A 19,443-nucleotide genomic window follows, 5' to 3' on the forward strand; every position below is an offset into this window, starting at 1 on the left:
TTGCGAAAAGATGCAAATGCTGCACTGTGGGAAGAACACTTTCTGCACTTTCTACAATCTTGGGGGTGGCGGTGGCTATTCTTCCACATTCCCCTTAATGAGGAGGGGATGGCCTGTGTGTGCACAAGCACTGGAGCGGGACGATTATGAAAATATGCAAAACGGCTCTTGGCCGGCCTGCTCGCTAAGAAGAATGAAGATCTGTTGCCACTGTGCTGAGCTGCAGGAGACAGGCAATCAGTCTCCGTGGCACCAGGGCTTCCTGTTCTTCCTTATAAAACATTGACAGAAACTTCTGTTTCCCCCAAACCATCAACTCTTCCCATACAAGACTTAAGATTTGCTAGAAAGTACTTGGATGATGTTGATGTCGGCATGGTGACAAAGTTGGGGCAATTCTGTGAAAATCAGGACAGCCTGACATTAGAAGATGACTTATTTTTACGAAGTGATATTTCTAATGCGATACAGCCCCACATCCTCCTCTCCATAGATGAGTTGAGAACTCAAAACTCCATATGTTGTCACTTATCGTAATGGTATATTAAACTCTCATCCCCAAAAGACATAAGGTTTCATTCCTGTATTCAATACAAACCTTCAAAAATTCTTTCTATAGCAACATAAGTGCAAAATAACAACACAGAAAAAGGAAACCAAGTTCCTAAAGCTGGGCTCCTGCAATATCGCCATCACCAGCAAACAGCAAACCATTCCAGTTCTGTGCTGCATAGAATATGATCTGTCCCACTTGCAGCATCTTAAATGGTTTGAACAGTGTGTTAAATTCAAAACCAGCTCATTCTGGATGGTTCCAGACAGAGGACTCCTAGCAATACCCCGGAAGGCAGTGTGCAGTAATTCTGCCTTTGTTCCCTTAGGCCACAACCCTACACATGTTTGGAAAGAGAAGAGGCTTAAATAAATAAAATAAATAAATAGCATTCCCAGCAAGGCCCAGTCAGCTCTGTTTAGGCCATTCTGGTGCTCAAACATGCAGAGGGTTGCATCCTCAAAGGGTTATCTGCAGTCAGGGAAAAGACGGAAGAAGTGATGGGGAAACACAGAGTTATGGAAGACAGTTATGCCTGCAGGTGTACACCGTAACATTCAGCGAATGAGGCTGCAGGATGGCAACACAAGAGCCTCAGCCGGAAGCACACTCACTTACGCATCTTCAGGTCTCCGACCAGGAACAAAGGAACTTCCAAGAGAAACTCCAAGGTGCGTCTGCTAAAACGCAACAGATGAAAAACGTCAGTTCTATTCATTTGGGTCTGAATAAAGACAAAGGTTTATGGTGGGCATGTCGTGAGACGAGCCAGCTGGAGCCGGGGGTCAGAGCAGATGGCCCGGGAGGCCCCTTCTTACTCGCTCTGTTTCTATGTTTCTATCATCCTGCAGGGCTGCTCAGCAATACTAAGACAGTTGTATTACCACTGATGCTGTGAAGGGTTCTTCTATATACATGTAAGCTCACATCAAGTAGAAACAGGCTGCATTGTTTGGATTCTGCATTGCTATTTAACACCAGCCCTGATTTCTACACACCCCTTTAGCCCATGTCTATACCTACAAATAACTGAGGATCCTCCTTCATGGCATCTGAGCAAGTGGTCTCTAGTCGATGAGCACTAGCCTTTCCGGTGCCACAAGGCACCCCCCCCCACACACACACACACACCCCTAATCTGTGGAGTGTTGTTCGTATCCTAACAAGGATGTGCTTCTCTCCCTCCATTTGGACTTCCTGTAGTACCAGGCCAACATCCAGAACCCCAGTCTAATCCCTGCCCCATTGTGTAGGCGCCTCTAACAAGAGGTGTATAATCCTACACTTTATTTAGGCTTCTTCTTCTATGTTCTTTGCAGGAGAATTCAAGAATCCTTCACAGAAGAGGGTTTCTCTCTGTCCTTGTGTCACTATGTGTTTCTTCACACAAGGACCTCGTGGCGCAATGGTAGCGCATCTGACTCCAGATCAGAAGGCTGTGTGTTCGAATCACACCGGGGTCAAGCAATATTTTTCCCCCGTCTTGGGGACAATCATGTTCAGTGTTTTCATCAACGACATGGAAGAAGGGGTGAACAGTCTGCTGATCAAATCTGCAGACAATACTAAAAAATACTAAAACGGGGGCAGTGGCCACAACTGAGGAGCAGGTACTCCAGATCCAGAAGGAACTGGACAGACTATGGAAATGGGCAGGGGATAACAGGATGGCGCTCAATGCAGATAAATGTAAGGTTTTGCACTTGGGGCATAGGAATGGTTGTCATAAGTACTGGTTAGGGGACAAGTGGCTGGAGAGCAGCACTTGGGAAAGGGACCTCGGGGTACTGATTGACTGCAGGCTAAACATGAGTCAGCAGTGTGATGCGGTGGTCAAAAGGGTGAACACCACCCTTGGTTGCATAGCCAGAAGTGTGGCTTCTAGATCGAGAGAGGTATTACTACCACTCTAGACAACTCTGGTGCACCAGCAGCTGGAGTACTGTGTTCAGTTTTGGGCCCCTCGTTACAGGAAGGATATAGCCAGGTTGGAGTCAGTGCAGCGCAGGGCCACAAGGTTGGTGGCCGGTTTGCAGGGGATGCCGTATGAGGTGAGACTGAGGGAACTGCGTCTCTTCAGCCTGGAGAAGAGGAGACTCAGAGGGGATATGTTGGCGACATACAGGTATGTGAGGGGATGTCACATGGAGGTGGGTAGAGACCTGTTCTCCCCTGCAGAGGAAGGCAGAACGCGCTGCAACGGAGCAAAGCTCAGGGAGCCAAGGTTCCGTTTGGATGCCAGGAAGCACTTCCTGACAGTCAGGACCCCGAGGGTGTGGAATGGGCTTCCACGAGAGGTCGTTGAGGCCCCATCGGTGCGGGTGTTCAAGGATAGGCTGGACGTCCACATGGTGGGCATGTCGTGAGTGGAGCCGGCTGGTGCCAGAGGTCAGACTAGATGACCCGGGAGGACCCTTCTGACTTGCTCTCTTCTATGTTTCTACAACACAAGGAGGTGCTGTGATATAGAGTGGAATTGCAAAATTATATGAGGTCGCTGTTGTGAATGATGAAGCCATCTAGGAAAGTACCAGACACCTCTCTCTGAAAAAAAGAATGGCTGGAAAAATCCGGAGGCACCCTGGAGTCTGACGAGATCATGGAAAAGTGCTGCAAACGTCTGTGAGTGAGGAATTATAAGTGCAGATGCATAAGTGCTTTGTGTTGAGAAGCCTTACAGCGAAATAATGAATCACAGAAATGTCTGACATACTAGACTGCAATTCAAGATCTCTGGCTTTCATTCCCAGCTTCTCTTCATTCACCTTGAGCAGCCTTAAAAATACCTCTAGTAACCAGCCTGTAATGTGGGAATCACAATACTTGCACGGCTTTCCTCTCTTCTGTTTCCCTTTGCAAAGGATGCCTCTTGCATCAAAGAACAATTAAGAAAAAGAATTATGGGGCTGTTGTAAGGAGAAAATTCAAACGGCTTTGAATTTACTGTCTGGGTCATGACATTTTGGCACAGAACTTCACCGTTTTCAGCATTCACAAGATGGCACAGCATGTCTCTGCTAGTCCTGAGCCACTGCCGTTTCTTAGGAATGATTAGTCCAAGTTTGTTCATCCTGATAATTTAGGGCTTGCCACCATATTCATGTGCTAGGTTGCAACCAAATATACTTCTGCAGGAGGATGCTCCCTGCATATCACAGGAGTGGCTTCTGGGGAAAATTACACAGCACTGGGCTGCAACTGCACCCGTGTATTCAGAAGTCATCTCCACTGGGTTTGGCTGTACTGGCCCAGCCAGGCCAATATTGCCAACACTGACTGTCTCCACGTGGCATGCTAAGGATGCCACGTAGGAGGTCACCACGTGTAGCCACAAGCTGGCTAATTGTGATGGCTGAACCTGGCGTGGGTCTCCTGCCCGGGGTAGTTTTGCCCAAACAAGCCACCCAGAGAACCCATGGCTTGTCGTAGGGCTGTTTGCAGAGACTTGTTCTTGGCATGGCAAAATATAATGTCTGAACCCAGCGGGAAGATGTGTGTGCCTGATGTGGGGCACGGGTGTCTTGGGAAGGGCTAGCGAGCCGGCCAGCAGGAGGAGTGGGAAGCCATGCGACGGTCTTGCTAGCGCCACCACATTCTCCTTCATGCCTTCCCAGGCCCATGATGAAGTTTTTCCACACAAATTTGAAGAAAGGACACCAGATAGTGCCTCTGATGCCTTTGCAACATTTTTTTTCAGTCCTGTGCAAATGAACAGGAACAAATGACTGCTGCTAGGAATTTTTCATAATTTTCCCCTCGGTTTTTTTCTCCCCTGCCAAGGGATTTGCTTAGCAAGGGAAGCAAGGAAATGGAGGTTGAAATTGACCGGGACACTGACAAAAGGGGATCGGAGAATGCTTGGCTAATTCGGGGCAGAGGGTGTGCAAGTGTTTGCAGGGGGACGGAGAGCTGAAGGGGAAGATTTTGGATGCTCAGAAATAGCTGCCCATGTTTACTCCTGCATCAACCACTCCTCCTTACTTGAAGGAATATGCTTACAAACCATTGGTTTGTTACTGTGCTGCATCTCATGCTACTTCTGAGAAGGCATGAGGAAGTGCTGGCTGCAGAGATCCAGCGTGTGGAAAGGGCTGTATTTCAGCGGCTGTGCAGCGGCTTGCCGGTGGAGCGGGCCAGTGCGAGTTCCAAGTTTCTGCTCCTGCCCCATGGCTCAGGGACCCCACATAAATGTCGACTCTGCCCTTAAGTTGACGTGCTTGCCTTGTTTTCCCTTTTCTACTTGATCTCTTGCTATGCTACCAGAAAACAGTGAGCGTGCAAGGGCATGCTTTAGTGTGGCGTCTGGGCCACTTCCTTGCGATCAAGATCTCTATCCCCTTGTGCAGTGGGCTGCCTCTGAGTTACAGATCCTTCTTTTCCCTTTACTACCCTGGGCAGATTTCCCTGCCATACTCTTGACCTTTCCTTTTGCTATAGCGCTGCTCAGCAGAGGCCAGCCATGCCACTGCATTCTGCAGGGAAGTTGTCAGTGTGGCAGCTTAGCTGCCCTGAGCACCTTCACAAATTCCAGCTCTGTGGCTTGAGTCTCTTTTGCTCGAGGCCTCCTGGGGGTGGCCATCAAGCGCCAGTACCAGGCGGCTGCAGGCACTAGATCTTCCAAGCATCCCATGCAAGGGTCAGTCACCAGGGTCAGGGGCTGCTGCAGGTTGAGCTTTAAGGGCCAGGTTCTTCGCTGATACATCCCGGCACCATAACCATTGTTGTCCTTGCACTATTGCTTCGCATGCTAAAGCCCAGAATATTTTCCCAGTAGTTTGCCTAAGAAAGAGTTATTTCTATTTGTGTAGAATGTAAGCCTACAGCTGGTCCCTACAGCCTGCCTCCAACTCAGCCCAAGAAAATAGCAACGAAGAGCCGAAGGAAGTGGAACTTCATTCTTTCCTCAATGGGCCCCAGACTGAGAAAAGAAACCTGTCAAGCTTGAAGTACATACCCAGGGTTGATGCAAAAAACAAACCTGAAGACATCTCCAGTGCAGAATAAGGTGAATTTTGGAGTGAACAACGATAGGCACACCAAAAAGATGGGGATTGCTTTGCCTAGTCAGCCACGTGCGTAGGACAAAGCCTTGGATATCATAACCCACAGTGGAGAACTAACCCAAAAAGTAACAGAGGGTGACTCTAGTTGAAGCTTTTATAATGCAGCCAGACTGCTTTAGTCACAGAATTTTACAGGCTGCAATTCTCACTTTGTAGTTCTCCCACGTGCTCCCGTCTCTTCTTTTCCTCTATCTCTTTTCTTTTCTTTCCCACCAAGAAAAATACATTAAGGAAGAAAAGATGGAATGGCTGTATAATATGTTTTGACAGCAGCCCTCCATCTGGAAGCATCCAGGAAAAGTATTGGAACTATTTTCTCTTTCGAATCACAGCTCATTTTGCTTCGCATGCATTCATGGGCCATCCAGGCGATCCTGGGCCCGCAGTCTTCAAGCCATCTTAGCAATAGAAAGACGCGTGCAGCACAATCCCATGCCTTGCATCAACCTTCTCCAAATGGGTTTCCTCTAGACATGTTGGACCACGAGGCCCAGAATGATCAGCTAGTGTTGAAAGGCTGGCCCTTCCCAATGCACCTGCGTTGCATATCTGTTTGGGAGGAAGTCCCATTACTTCCAAGACAGTGTGCAGAGGCCTGCATATCTGTGTAACATTTATAAGCCTTCCTCAATCAGAACAGCCTCTCTAAAATGCTGCTGATACCTGTAACGTTTCTTCCTTCCTTCTGATCTGCTTCCCAGCAACAACATGCCTGGTCAACCTCCAGGCCAACAAATAGCACGGGGCTAGTAAGAAATCGCTTTGGATGCCACAACCCAAAGTCTAGAAATGGAAGAGTAGTGCAGGTGAGCAGAGGTTAAACATTTGCTTCGGCTCGATCGCTTCTGGAAAAGTAATGAACGCACAAGCACTTCTGACAGTAGAAACGCACCTGCCTCCTCTGCACACCTGCCAACTTTTTTCACTCATCTATAATCAGCCTATAATTCAAATTCAATAGATTTGAATGGAGTTACCTTCTAAGCATGACTGAAGCTGCCCCCTTTCTTTGGAAACAACTGACTTCTCCTGCAAAGTGTTTTGAAAATGCCAAGACACAAAGGTAGCGTTTTCTGCTGGATCAAGGCTAAATTCGTAATATCACCTCCCTTCTAAGTAAGCTGCTATGACATCAAAGACGATGTTCAGTGCCACACACACACACTCACAATGAGTTCTCTGTAGAATGCTACTGCTGTTGTTTTCATGCGTTAAGCAGAAATATGCACCAATGGCCAGGATCTCAAGATAACAAATGCTTTTATATTGGAATATTATCCCAAACTGAAAAATGCCGTGGCAATGGAGGCTTTGTTTCCCACTCCTCCCATCATCTCTTGGCCATCCTGGCTCACATGTTCTCTCATGTTTGCCTGGCTCACCTCTGTTGTGGGCCTGGAAGATTTCTTCAAGGTTGGGCTTTCAGAGGGCTGTTTCACACGTTACGTTCCCAGAGACCACTCACAGTGCTACGCACACATTCTCAGAAGTTGGCCCCACTCAGTTCGATGGCATTTCCTCCCAGTTAAACAGATGCAGCCTGAAAACTGTAAAGTCTGAATGGGAGAAGCAAATCTTTGCCTCCTACGGATCTTTCTCAAGGCTTAAATCCCTTTAAGCAGGGTTTGTTTGCCTTTCCAGAGTTTCCGCTGTTTCCTTTTTAGCTACTATCCCTATGACTTCATTGTTCACTTTTGTATTAGCAAGTTACTCAGACATAAGGTGGATTTCTACAAGCTGGCAATTCCACCCTTTTTAAGGTATTTTCAGAGCAGCCTTTCCCAACATGGTGGCTACCAGATGTGCTGTTTCAGTGAGGTTGTATCAAGGACTTCTGCAACAGATGCCTTGCATGGGGGACGGCATACAAAAAGTTTAAATAAATAAATAAACCTTTTACCATCTGGCTGTGCATTCCTATTCACACGCACCTTGGAATGAGCACTGCTGAATCCAGAGGGAGTAACCACTAGTCCTGACTTCTCTGTGTTATCTTCAGCATCAGGCATAGGGTCATCTGCATAATTGCTGGGGAACATGGATGGTGGGGTGCTGTGACACTCCCATCCAGTTTGTGGGTCTCCCGTGGGCAGCTGGTGGGCCACCGTGTGAGCCAGAGGCTGGGCAAGGGGATCCAGGATGGTTGTTCTCCGTGTTCGTATGTTCTCTGCATCAATGTGCAAAGGATGCATGAATCTGCTGAAGCTCAGAGGGTGTTGGCTGTTAACCATAACCAGTAAGGTAACGTAGGATTCCACTATTACCATCTTTATAACTGCATGGTTAAGTTCCTCCTCATGCCACCACACTCAGCCCTGCCTCTTGGCATTACAGTGAAAGGTTATCAATAGACTGACAAAGTGAAATACTACTGATGAAAGACTGACAAATCTTGCCAGACTAATCTGATCATGTTTTGAGAAAGATCCGTAGGAGGCAAAGGTAACCTCTCTTGTGGGCTGGGGAAACTGTGGACATGATATATTTTGATTTCAGTAAAGTTTTGACAACAAGCCCCATGACATTCTGATCAGCCAACTAGCTAAAAGTGGGCTGGATGGAACAGCTTCTAGCTAGCTTTCTAGTCTGCTTTTAGCAAGTTTGCTCCAGGATAGCATGGAGCTCTTTGTCAAAAGCTTTGCTGAGTCAAGATGTATTATATCCACAACATTCCCACAGTCCACCAGGGAAGTTCATCACTAAGCTTTTTGTGAAGCCACATTGGCTTCTTCTATTGCCTTCTACCTTTTTTTCTTGCTGGAATTGTTTGTAATTGTGCCTTCAAAGTTTCCTTCTTAAAAATCCACATCCATCTTGAATTTTTTTTCGTATTAGAGTTGCTTGTTATGGGACCCTATCTATCACTGATTTGCATTTATTAAAATTGGCTTTCCTAAAATCTGGGGTACTGCTCGTCTACACTTGGCATTTGCTTCCTTCGGAACAAGACTTTCCTGCAGTTTTCTGTAACTACCACTTCACCCCTTAGGTCATCACTGTTGGTTGGAATCAAGTCAAGGATACCTGTGCCTCCACTTTCTGCAGATGGAAATAATTGGCAACACATGCCATGATTTTCTTGGAGGGACCAAGCTTGGCAGAATTTGCCTCCCAGTAAATAATGGGGAAGTTGAAGTTCACCACCACTACTACCTCATGCCTCCCTGAAACACTGGGAATTTGCTTTTCCAAAGTTTCTTCCTCATCTTCTCCTCAACTGGGTGGCTGGACAGTGGACCTCCTCGGTTCCGAAGGGCCTTTACTGAACTTAGGTTTCAAGTCATTCCACCTGCATTTCTTAAGGGACGTTGTATAGATATTCCACAGCAAGAAGAAAAATGTGTCTTTGCGTTACAATGTAAAAGGTTAGGCAATCTTTGTGGGTTGCAAGCACATTTGACCGACTCTTATGGGCTCCACCACAAAATGGGTTCTATGGGAGGTTAGATCTAAGATGAGTAATCTGCACAAAGGACAGAGTACAAGGCGGAGATGAAATCTGAGCCTCCACACGCAAAACCTGCTATCTGTAAGGCCAACAGGAATCTGTTTTACTGCAATCTTGGCTTCTGTTAAGAAAATGAGTTGATTTTTAAAACATAAGTGGGAAAAGTAGGGCCCCTTAGCAGGTGTCAGGGAGGACTGGGGTTGTAGATGATCTGGGGAGAAGATGGTACCTGTGGATACAACACTGTGTCTATGCCGGAATTAAATCAGATTGGAGATATAACTCCTATTCATTATTCTCCTCTCTATATACCAAGCCAGGGGAAATACTTTTATCAAACATTATTTCGCCTTCCCCGGATACAGCACCTCAAGACATCAAGAAAGAGTTATTTTTAGAGAACCAATGTTATATTACTTACATGGTAGCGTTATATGACACACCAGCCAGGAAATTACGTGCATGCTTTCCAGTGAATTTTGTTAATGATTTTCACAAGTGTTAGGAGAAGAAGGATGTAATTATTATAGATTTTCATGCATGGTGTCAGTGAGCATTTTATTTTTGTAACAGAGCAATCCTACCCGTGAAGGTGAGAAAATCCGGAGGCAGAGGAAGCACCTTATCCAGGGCCCCAGACAGCCAGCTGCCTGCAGCAGTCGGGGTGGCCCCCCTTTCCCCTCCCCAGCCCAGGCACAGGACGGGCAGCTGAATCGTAGTGAGCACGGGCAGCGGCCCTGCAACAGTGTCCCTCACGAGGCAAGTTGTGTGACACACAGGGCTCTGTTCTCCCACACCTGACAGCTCCTCTCTGCTAAGTCCCAGCCTCTGCCGCCTAAGGCCGCTGCTGCACTTTTCCAAATGCAAAGACCAGTTCGTCCAAAGCCCTGCTGGACTCATGGCATTAGTAGCAGCAAGCATTTGCTCTGCTTCCCCTTCTTTCCTCTTTCCGTTGACAGTTTCCCATCCTGCTAATGGCCTTTTCATACCCATCTGGCTGGCTGCTGTGAGAACAGAACGCTGCACCGCCTTTGACTGGATCCACTGGGGCTCTTCTCATGTCCTTATGCCTTATCTCCCACTGGACCCAATGGGACAGAAGTTAAGCATGGCAGCTCCTAGAATGGTGTACATCCCTACATATGTGTGGGGAGTGGGGGTCTAAGGGATCAGGGGTGGGGAGTGTTTTTGTTTTTTGCTTCTCTTGACATCAGGGCTCCAAAAACTGTGGCGAGGGCTACAAGGAGGCATCCAAGGTCAGATCTCCCCCTCTAAAGAGTCGTCTCTCTCTTCGCACTTGGAGCAAGGTCTGATCTATGCTATGAGATGCCCTTCCTCAAAGGACAGAGTTGCAGCCTAATTTCCAATTTGTATCATAAATACATAGATTGGAGGTTTACAAAGCCCTTTAGCCAAATGTGATAAAGTAGTAATACCAACCCCAGGACAATTTTTCAAAGGGAAAGAATATGTTTGCAGTTCAGGCTTAAGCAACCTGCCTCCACACTGGACATCATTTTAAAATATTATTTCAGAACAGTTCGTGATTAATATGATAGATCAATATACATTTTAGATAAAGCATTGCTTCTCTTTAAATTGCAAATGTATTTGCCCAAGCCCTGTGAGCGATCATTTGCGTGCGTGCACGTGTGTATTCGGGGCCTCATTGCACGGGGATGTAATTATAAGAATCTTTATTGCCATCAACATAATGTTCCACAAATGTTTTTACATCTTAAAAATACAGGAGACCATCTTTGAATTTGAGTGAATTAAGTGATATAAAATGAGTTTTAATTTTATCTTTGGCTCAAATGCTGCTTTCTTTGTTGTTGCACCCCCAAATTGCCTCTCCCCACCTTCCTATTTTATGCCTGCACATGAATGCGTCACCAAAACTCGAGTATCTACAAAGCCTTAATCGAAGAACCAAGGGATGCAGGTGGCGCAGTGGTTTAAACTGCTGAGCTGCTGGGCTGGTTGATCGAAAGGTCGCTGGTTCGAATCTGCACAATGGGGTGAGTTCTCGTTGCTCTGTCCCAGCTCCTGCCAACCTTGCAGTTCGAAAGGATGCAAATGCAAGTAGATGAAAAGGTACCACTTCGGTGGGCAGGTAACAGCGTTCCGTGCACGTCGGTGTTTAGTCATGCCGGCTACATGACCACGGAGACTGTCTGCGGACAAACGCTGGCTCCCTCGACTAGGAAACAGAGATGAGCACCGGCCCCCAGAGTCAGGCAGGACTGGACTTCACGTCAAGGGGAAGCCTTTACCTTTACCTTTAATGGGAGAACCAGCCCAAAATTACATATGAAACTAGAGGAAGCAGGGTAGACCTCTTGGAATCAGTGCATTCAATCTTGGCATAATCAGTTTAGCTCCATTGATTTTATATTTAGATTATTATGTAGCAGAAAGCTTGGTTTACCAAAACTAAAGATGCTTTCAATACATGTGTCTGTGAAGGAGAGCTGGTCATCATACACATGGTAACCAAGCAAAAAGGCCTTGATTTTTTCTTCTTGTTGCCTTCAAAAAGAACCTAGGGAACAAAGCAAGTCCTTCACTGTAAAAGTCCCCAATTCAATACATCCTCTTTATTAGAACTAAAACTAATGTACACAATTAATGATACACTAATGAATAAATACATGAATAAAGAGTTGTGTGTTCTTTCAGAACTGCAACGTGCTTAAGGGGGCATCTTTTCCCAATGTGCCAGCATAGTCTTGGAGAGAGCAGAGGAGCTGGGATATTCTGGGCAACCCAAGTAGGCCCTGTGAAGAAGCTGCGTGTTGCCGCCCTCAGATTTCTAGAAAACTGTGTTCAACTTTCAGTCTCTTGGTATCAGGCAGGCATGGACATTTTCTGATTCTTGGTCCTTGCTGAAGCCCTTTTTTTAATTAGATAAGCCTTGCCTCACCAACTGGCCATCATTTCGGGCGACATAATCTGATTTAAATTCTTAATTCTGTATTAGAAAATGTTCCTCTTCTTCCTCTTTGTCTTATTTATTGCTTATTGTTCTCTGCTCAGGAATATTATCAGATACAGAGTGATAGATAAATCCTGTAAAGGCATACATCAGTAATAAAACAATAATTTAAAAAGCCAAGTTAAAAAGTTGTCTCTTTACAACCTTTTGAATGCAGAGAATGTGGGGATCAGTCGCAATGAGAAAGGCAGGCTATTCAAAAGTTCGGAGCAGTGCAGAAGAGAGTCCGTCCCGCATGCTCAAGTGGTGGGCCACTTGAGGCGATGTGAGCCCAGTACTTTGCTTTGCTAAGCAGTCCAGCGGCTTCGTTTTACACTCATCGAAGCTTCTGGAGGTCTTCAACACCCTCTTACAGAGTGTGCACTCCGCTGGTCTATGGAACCACAGTGTGAATCACTGTTGCTGACTTTGGAACGGTCACAACTGGTACACTAAACTTTGTGTTAGCACAGGCTTCCACCTGAAAATTGAGGGGCAATGTAGAATCCAGGAGATTGCTGACGCTACAAGCCTGATCCTTCCAAAGAGGGGTGGTTACCCCACCCAGAGTTGAACCTGAGTTCTGGACAGGTTTTCTACTGATCAAGACATATTTGACTTGTCTGGATTTAATCTCAGTTTGTTCACCCTCATCCAGCCCATTATCAAACCCAGGCAAGATTCAGTGGTCTTGGCTACTAACTAGGGTTCAGCTAACAAAGAAAAACAGAGCTGGATTTCACCAGTATAACAAGGACATCCAAGCCCTCTCCCAGCAGGCTCAGGTAGGTATTAAGTAACATAAGTGATAGGACAGAAGTCTGCAGTTGTTTTTATTTGCTGTCAAGTTGTCTCCAGCTTATGGCTGCCTTTTGAATGAAAGCCCTCGGAAATGTCCATGACATCCCTGCTTCACTGGTCTAAATGCAAGGCTGTGGCTTCCTTTATGGATGTACCGTATCCCATATTTGGTCTTCCTTTTCTTTTTCTGCCTTTGACTTTCCCTAGCATAATTGCCTTCTCCAGGGAGTCTTGCCTTCTCTTGATGTGTCCAAAGTATGACAACCTCAGTTTTGTCATTTTTGCTCCTAGGAAAAGCTTTAGCTTGATTTTTTTTTGGTCTTGTTTGATTGTTCATCATTCTGTTGGTCCAGGGTATTCACAAAGCTCTCTTCCAGCACGATGTTTCTAATGCATCCATATTCTTCCTCTCGCTTTTGTCATTGTGCAGCTTTCACACCCATACGGAGTGATTGGGAATACAATTGTGTGGATGATTTTGGCCTTGGTCTCCACTGAAACATCCTTACATTTTATGATATTTTCTTGTTCCTTCATTACTGCCCTTCCAAGTCTCAGTCTTCTTCAAATTTCTTGGCTGCAGTCTCCATTGGAATTGATGACTGAAACAAGGTATATAAAACCTTTCACAATTTCAATTTGTTCATTGTTGACAGTAAAGTTTTGTAATTATTCTGCAGTCATGATTTTTGTTTTCCCAAGATTCAGCTACAGTCCTTCTTTTGCACTTTCTTGTTTTGCTTCCATCAGGGTTCATTTCAATTTATTGCTGCTTTCTGTCAGTAAGATTGTATCATCAGCCAATCCTAAATTATTGATGTGACTTCCTCCAATTTTCACTCCTTCCTCTGATCCTAATCCAGCTTTCCTTGTAATATGTGGTGTGTACAGGTTAAATAGATAGGGAGATAAAGTACATCTTTCTCTGGCACCTTTGCCTTTCAGAAACAATTCTGTTTCTCCATATTCTGCCTTGACAGTAGCTTGTCCACAATACAGGCTACGCATCAGGAGAATCAAGTGTTGAAGTATTCCCACTTCTCTCAAGAACCAAAGTCTATTGATCACCATAAGACTTCTTCAAACAGATGCCCTCCAGATATTTTGGACTATAATTTCCCGCATGCCTTACCATAGGACATACTGACAGTACTGGTGGGAATTTAAGCCCAAAACCTCTGGAAGGCACCATGCTGGGAAAGGCTGCCATAGGCCAAGTAATAGTCCCGCAACACCACCTTCTGGGCACGAACTGGCAGTAAGTGGTGGAGCTGCTGTAGTACAGTTGTTCCAAGGCCTAACCCCACCAGGTAGTCCAGAAGGAATGCCTGGTAATATTAAAAGCCACCAGCAGCTCCAGGAGGATTAATAGAACCACACTCCTGCATCCAGTTCTAGGCATTCACCAAGGAAACCAAACCATCTCACTTCAATATTCTGGGTTAGGGTTCAACCCAACTTGAAATGGGACAAGATAATCCATATCCCCCATGTGTAGTTGGACTGTGTGGCTACCAGCTTCTCAATCACCTTGGCCAAGAATTAAATATTTTAGACTAGCCTGTAATTTATCAGATGTGTTTGGCCTTTAAGAAAGGTCTTATTGCTGTCACCTTTAAGCAAGAGGAAACATGATACTCCTGCAAGTAGGCATCAATCATTTCTCTGACCCATGCGGCCCGTCCCACCTTGATTGATTAGTATTAGCCAGGAAGGGCAAGGATCAAGCAGACAAAGGGTAGCCCTCACCTCTGGCATCCTGTCCATCTCCTCAAGAAACTGGTAACTCTTCAAGTAAGAGAGAGTATGAGCTCAGAAGGAGGCAATTAGAAGAATTTTATCCATCTAATTTTGATTTCCACCACCTAGTAGCAAGGGTTTACCAAACCGGAAGGAGAGAAGACAAGTGGGGCACTCCCAAACCTACTCAGCTTTAATGACCAGCCATGGCACAGGTCCTGTCCACCACCATCCCCCAACAATATACCTCAGAAAGGGATGTAGCCCTTGGCGAGCAGGATGAGTAGCCTCACCCAGCGCTAGACCGAACTGCCGTGATCAGAAATCCATAATGAAGGTGGGCTTGATGGCAGTGACTCACTGAATTACTCCAAAGTATGTTCTAATTATTTAATTGGGAGTCAGACCAAGTGAGAAAGTATAATTCTGCAGACTCTCAGCATTCCCCAAAATCACCTTGAAGTCCAAACTGGTGTTGGCTTAGCCTGAAAACAGAAAGGATAGCGACCTCCAGTTATTGAATGATGCTGGCAAACAGGAGAAAAACACCTGTCCACCCTTTTCTCAAAGAAAGGACAAGGAGCAATGTGCTTACATTTACTGTGATGTAGATTTATGGCCAACATTAGCAAACGGTTCCTAACTGCCAGGATCAGCACAGCTATGAAACAATCTGTCTAAAGAAGATGTTGAAATCTTATTCCTTGGGGACTTTCAAAGCATTATTAGAGAAGTAACTGGCTAGGAAGTCTTAGGCATTGAGTATCTCACCACAGACAGGGAGCTTGATTCATTGGCTTGGGGTCCCTTTCAAGCCTTTCGTTCCATCCAAAGGAGGTCAGAATGAAGGATATGTGGCATGTACCACAAGCGACAACAAAGTCATCCACTCAAAAATAAATTCCATCTTAAATTTGAGGAACATGCCAGATCGAACTGAAGGGTGCATTGCGGATAAAATATGGAATCTAAACTAAAAAGACAGTATTTAGATCTAGGAATGTTCAGAGTGTAGCCATGTTAATCTATTGCAGCAAAAGTAAGAGTCTTGTACAAATTTATTTTGGCATCAGTTGAGGTGTCTTGTTCTATGAACTCTCTTGTCAGGCCTTATGCCACCCATTCTCCAAGCTACAGAAGGGACAGCACTGCCTTCCTGAGTGAAGCACCATTCTTTGACAGATTCCCAGAATACACCACCCAAATTACCATGGATAACTACAGAGATTACCTACGACCCACCAGGAATATAAGTCCTGCCGGTGCTACAGTACATCTAGCCACTAAACTTTTCCACTTTACACTTACTATCAATTATTTCCGCTTTGGGGAGAACATATTATCAGTGGACTGCCACAGGACTCACACAACTTAATGACATGCCAACATCTTCATATCTAGCTTAGAAGATCCTAAGGCCTCTTCTCTGCCTGAGATTCAACAATGGCATCTTTATTATCTGGACTCATGGACAGGAGGACCAGCTGCAAGAACATCAGTACTTTCTATCCCATCACCCTAAGTCTGTGCAACATAGTCACTTTCTGGACATGATTGTGCAACCCCATAATGGACACATAAGCAGAACCTTATATTGGAAACCTACCAACAGCTCATTTGTTCATGAATAATAAATATATTTATTTGCTTGAAGTTTCCACCCAGAACATACCACAAAAGCCACTGTATACATTCAAGCCCTTCAAAACAACTGTACCTGTTCAGGTAAGTCTGAAAGAAGTTAGGATTTAAATCAGGCATCCCTACAGTTCCAGTAGCAAAAAGAAAGAGCAGAAATGGATGACATATGAAACAATTGCTAAGCACAAGCAAGAGGCACAAGCTAAAGGTGGGAGAAATAGGGTCATAATCCCAAATGCAATTTTTCAGTGGCTGTCATATAGAGACAAAAAAGAACTGTTACAATGGTCCGTGCAAAGCAATAGAGGAGAACAGCAAAAGCGGGAAAACAAGAGACCATTTCCAGAAGATTTAATAAATCAAAGGGAAATTCAGACCTCGATTAGGAATGCTAAAAGACCAACCGGGGAACATAAAATCAGACGAGGAGAAGATTGGAAACATTTCTGGCCGTCTGCCTGAGGTACTTCAGAGAGCAGGGGAGGAGGCTGGAGAACCATCAGGATACCTTGCATCCTGGCAGCCCCAGTCTCCTCCCCTCCCCTCCCCCCCCCCCCCCCCCCACCCCATCCCACCCCCTGGAAGGCCCCCTTGAGCCCTCTCCAAGACCCGTTTCCCAACCCTGGTGAGGTAGCTGTGTCCTGTCCATGCTGGTTGCGAGGGAAGGGAGGGAAATCCCTCCAGATTTCCAGCACTGGAGACCTCAGCACTGGAGATCCAAAGGATCCTCATTTTCAGTCACTCAGAAGAGCACACAATTGCACAGGATTTATTTCTGCCAGAAGGCAATTGCTGTAAGAGCCCGCACAAACAAACACTAGTGGTGTTGACCAAGCAAGCACTTTCAGAATTAGAGGAGGCACGCTTTTAAAGAGATGTGATGCAACCTACTTGAGACTAGAATGCAGAAATGAGTCAGACAAGCATAACTGTATCTTTGCCTGTAGAGGGTGTGTGTACAATTTTTGAAAAATCTGAATTGGCACTGACTGACAACGCAAAGGGTTAAGGGTAACTTCAATATGATCTGGTGATGACCTCCCTGGTCAGTGTACCAGAACCTGCCCATGACATGGGATCCTCCCAATGATTAGGACTACAACTCCCAGGATGCCCAAGCATTGGCCATGCTGTCTGGAGCTGATGGAAGTTATGTATGTCTGTATTTTATTCATTTCCCACCTTCTTCTTGCAGGACACCCAAGGCAACTTACACAATCTTCCTGCTCCTTTCCATTTTATCCTCACAACAGCAACCCTCCGAGGTAGCTCTGTCGGAGAGGCAGTGACTGGCTCCCAGTCATCCCGTGAGCCCTATGGCTGAGAGAGGACTCGAGCCCAGGACTCCTGGATCTCAGTCCAGCACTCTAACCATGTGCCACACTGGCTCCCAAGCTGATGTCCAGTGCTTTCAGTGGCCTGGGGAACACCCGTGTACATACACAATGAACTTGTTGCAGATGGGTGTTTGCGGCATTCATGGACCACCTTCCATAGGTGCACCTAAAAAATGAAATCTGTAAAGCAGTCTTCCCCAATCCAGTGCTTTCAGCTGCATTAGAATACAGCTCGTATGATCCTTGATGAATCATCATCCCATTGGTCATGCTTGGCTGGGATGACGGGAATTGTAGTCCAAAAATATCTGGCAGGCAGTGGGTTGAGAAAGGATGGCATTAAGAAAACTCAGTTTCACACTTAATGGGCACACACATAGATGCATTGTTCATATACCCTGTTCGGGTCCAGCCTATCTTCCATTGGCAGATTGCCCCGTTTTCTTTCAGCAAATGGAAAAGAAGGGGCAGCCCCTCTTGCTGGGTAAAGGGAGAAAAACAGAGTGATCTGACCATGGAGGAAGAGAATGAGGCACCATTCACTGCACGAAGGGAGGCCTCATGGGCTAGAAGTACCCCTCCTTGTCGTGATGGGATTCATTTAAACCAGTGATGACAATACCAACTTTTTTTTTCAGCTGTCTCCTAATGAAGAAATTTCTCTATTAGGAAGGAGCTACTCATTTCGCAGTAGAATGTAAGGAAGACAGGGAAAGGAACCTTAAATTCAATTTGCATCATCAAAAACAAAAAGGGGGAAAGAAAGTAGAAACTCAAGATGGAAACAGCATTATTGGGTGACAGGTGATCATTAAGAAGCCATTGCTTGACAGATCTGCATACCTGGATGTTGAGCAGAAGCAGCAATTATATCAGCTTTGGACGCAAGCATATCTGTGTCAGAAATCAAATAGAGCCACATCCACTGATGGAATCTGGAATCTTATTAGCTCTCCAGCTCTAAGGCTGTATTCAAGCCATTTACCCTGCACAATGTATTAGCATATCTTACAGCAAATGAGACATTTCACTGGTTTTTCTCCAGAGGACATAAATGTACAAAACTGCCTGGAATCACATCTGCCCATGGATCCACCTAGTTTGACACTGTCTGCTTCAGGGAGGGGTAGACTTTAGGCCAGTGATGGTGAACCTTTTAGAGACTGAGTGCCCAAACTGCAACCCAAAACCCACTTATCGCAAAGTGCCAACACTACAATAAAAACTGAAAACTGAAGTTTTCATTTAGAAAAAGCAACTCACAGCCAGCCCAAGCAAATATATATTTATCCTTGGAGGCACACTGACTGGCCATGCGAAAGCTTGGATGAGTCATGGCTATTGAGTCGCAGCCTGTGACATCATCACCTGGCGCCACTACTCCTTTCCGAGCATGCACATGGCCCCTGTGTGCACTGTTATCCGATGCTCGGCTGCTGGGGCGATGCTGGGGCGATTTGGCTCGTGTGCCAAGAGAGAGGGCTCTGCATGCCCACTGCGGCACGCGGGCCAGAGGGTCGCCACCACTGCTTTAGGCCTATGGAGTCTCCTTGCCCCAGCACCACTTGAGTTCTGGTGTCCACCAAGCAGAGCCAGTTGCAAAAAGGTGACTCACAAAGGCAGACATGCAACTGCTGTGCAATTATGCCTCTGAGCACCTCCTTGGCCCAGGAATTTGTTTGTGATGTGAAAACTGGGGTTTGTACGCAGGTGAATCTGCTCCTGTTCCCCCCATCATCGCCATGCTTTCTTGATTTTAGCAGCTTAAGAGAGTAGGGTGGGAAGGCCATTAGCTGCAAGAAATCCTTCCTCTGCCCACACTAGTCTACTCTGACCAAGCGTAGCTTTCCAGGATCAGGCAAGAGACTTCCTAAAGTTTTCCC

At 45.8% G+C, this 19,443-nt stretch overlaps 1 non-coding gene across 1 annotated transcript; it reads left to right on the forward strand.

Moving 5' to 3' along the window:
- Positions 1–1,944: 1,944 nt before the first annotated feature.
- Positions 1,945–2,016, forward strand: TRNAW-CCA. Its single transcript has one exon. It is a non-coding gene; the product is annotated as a tRNA-Trp (tRNA).
- The last annotated feature ends 17,427 nt before the right edge of the window (positions 2,017–19,443 follow it).

Source organism: Varanus komodoensis, unplaced genomic scaffold (assembly GCF_004798865.1).
Source record: "Varanus komodoensis strain SLA01 unplaced genomic scaffold, ASM479886v1 scaffold7_3, whole genome shotgun sequence".
Classification (NCBI taxonomy): domain Eukaryota; kingdom Metazoa; phylum Chordata; class Lepidosauria; order Squamata; family Varanidae; genus Varanus; species Varanus komodoensis.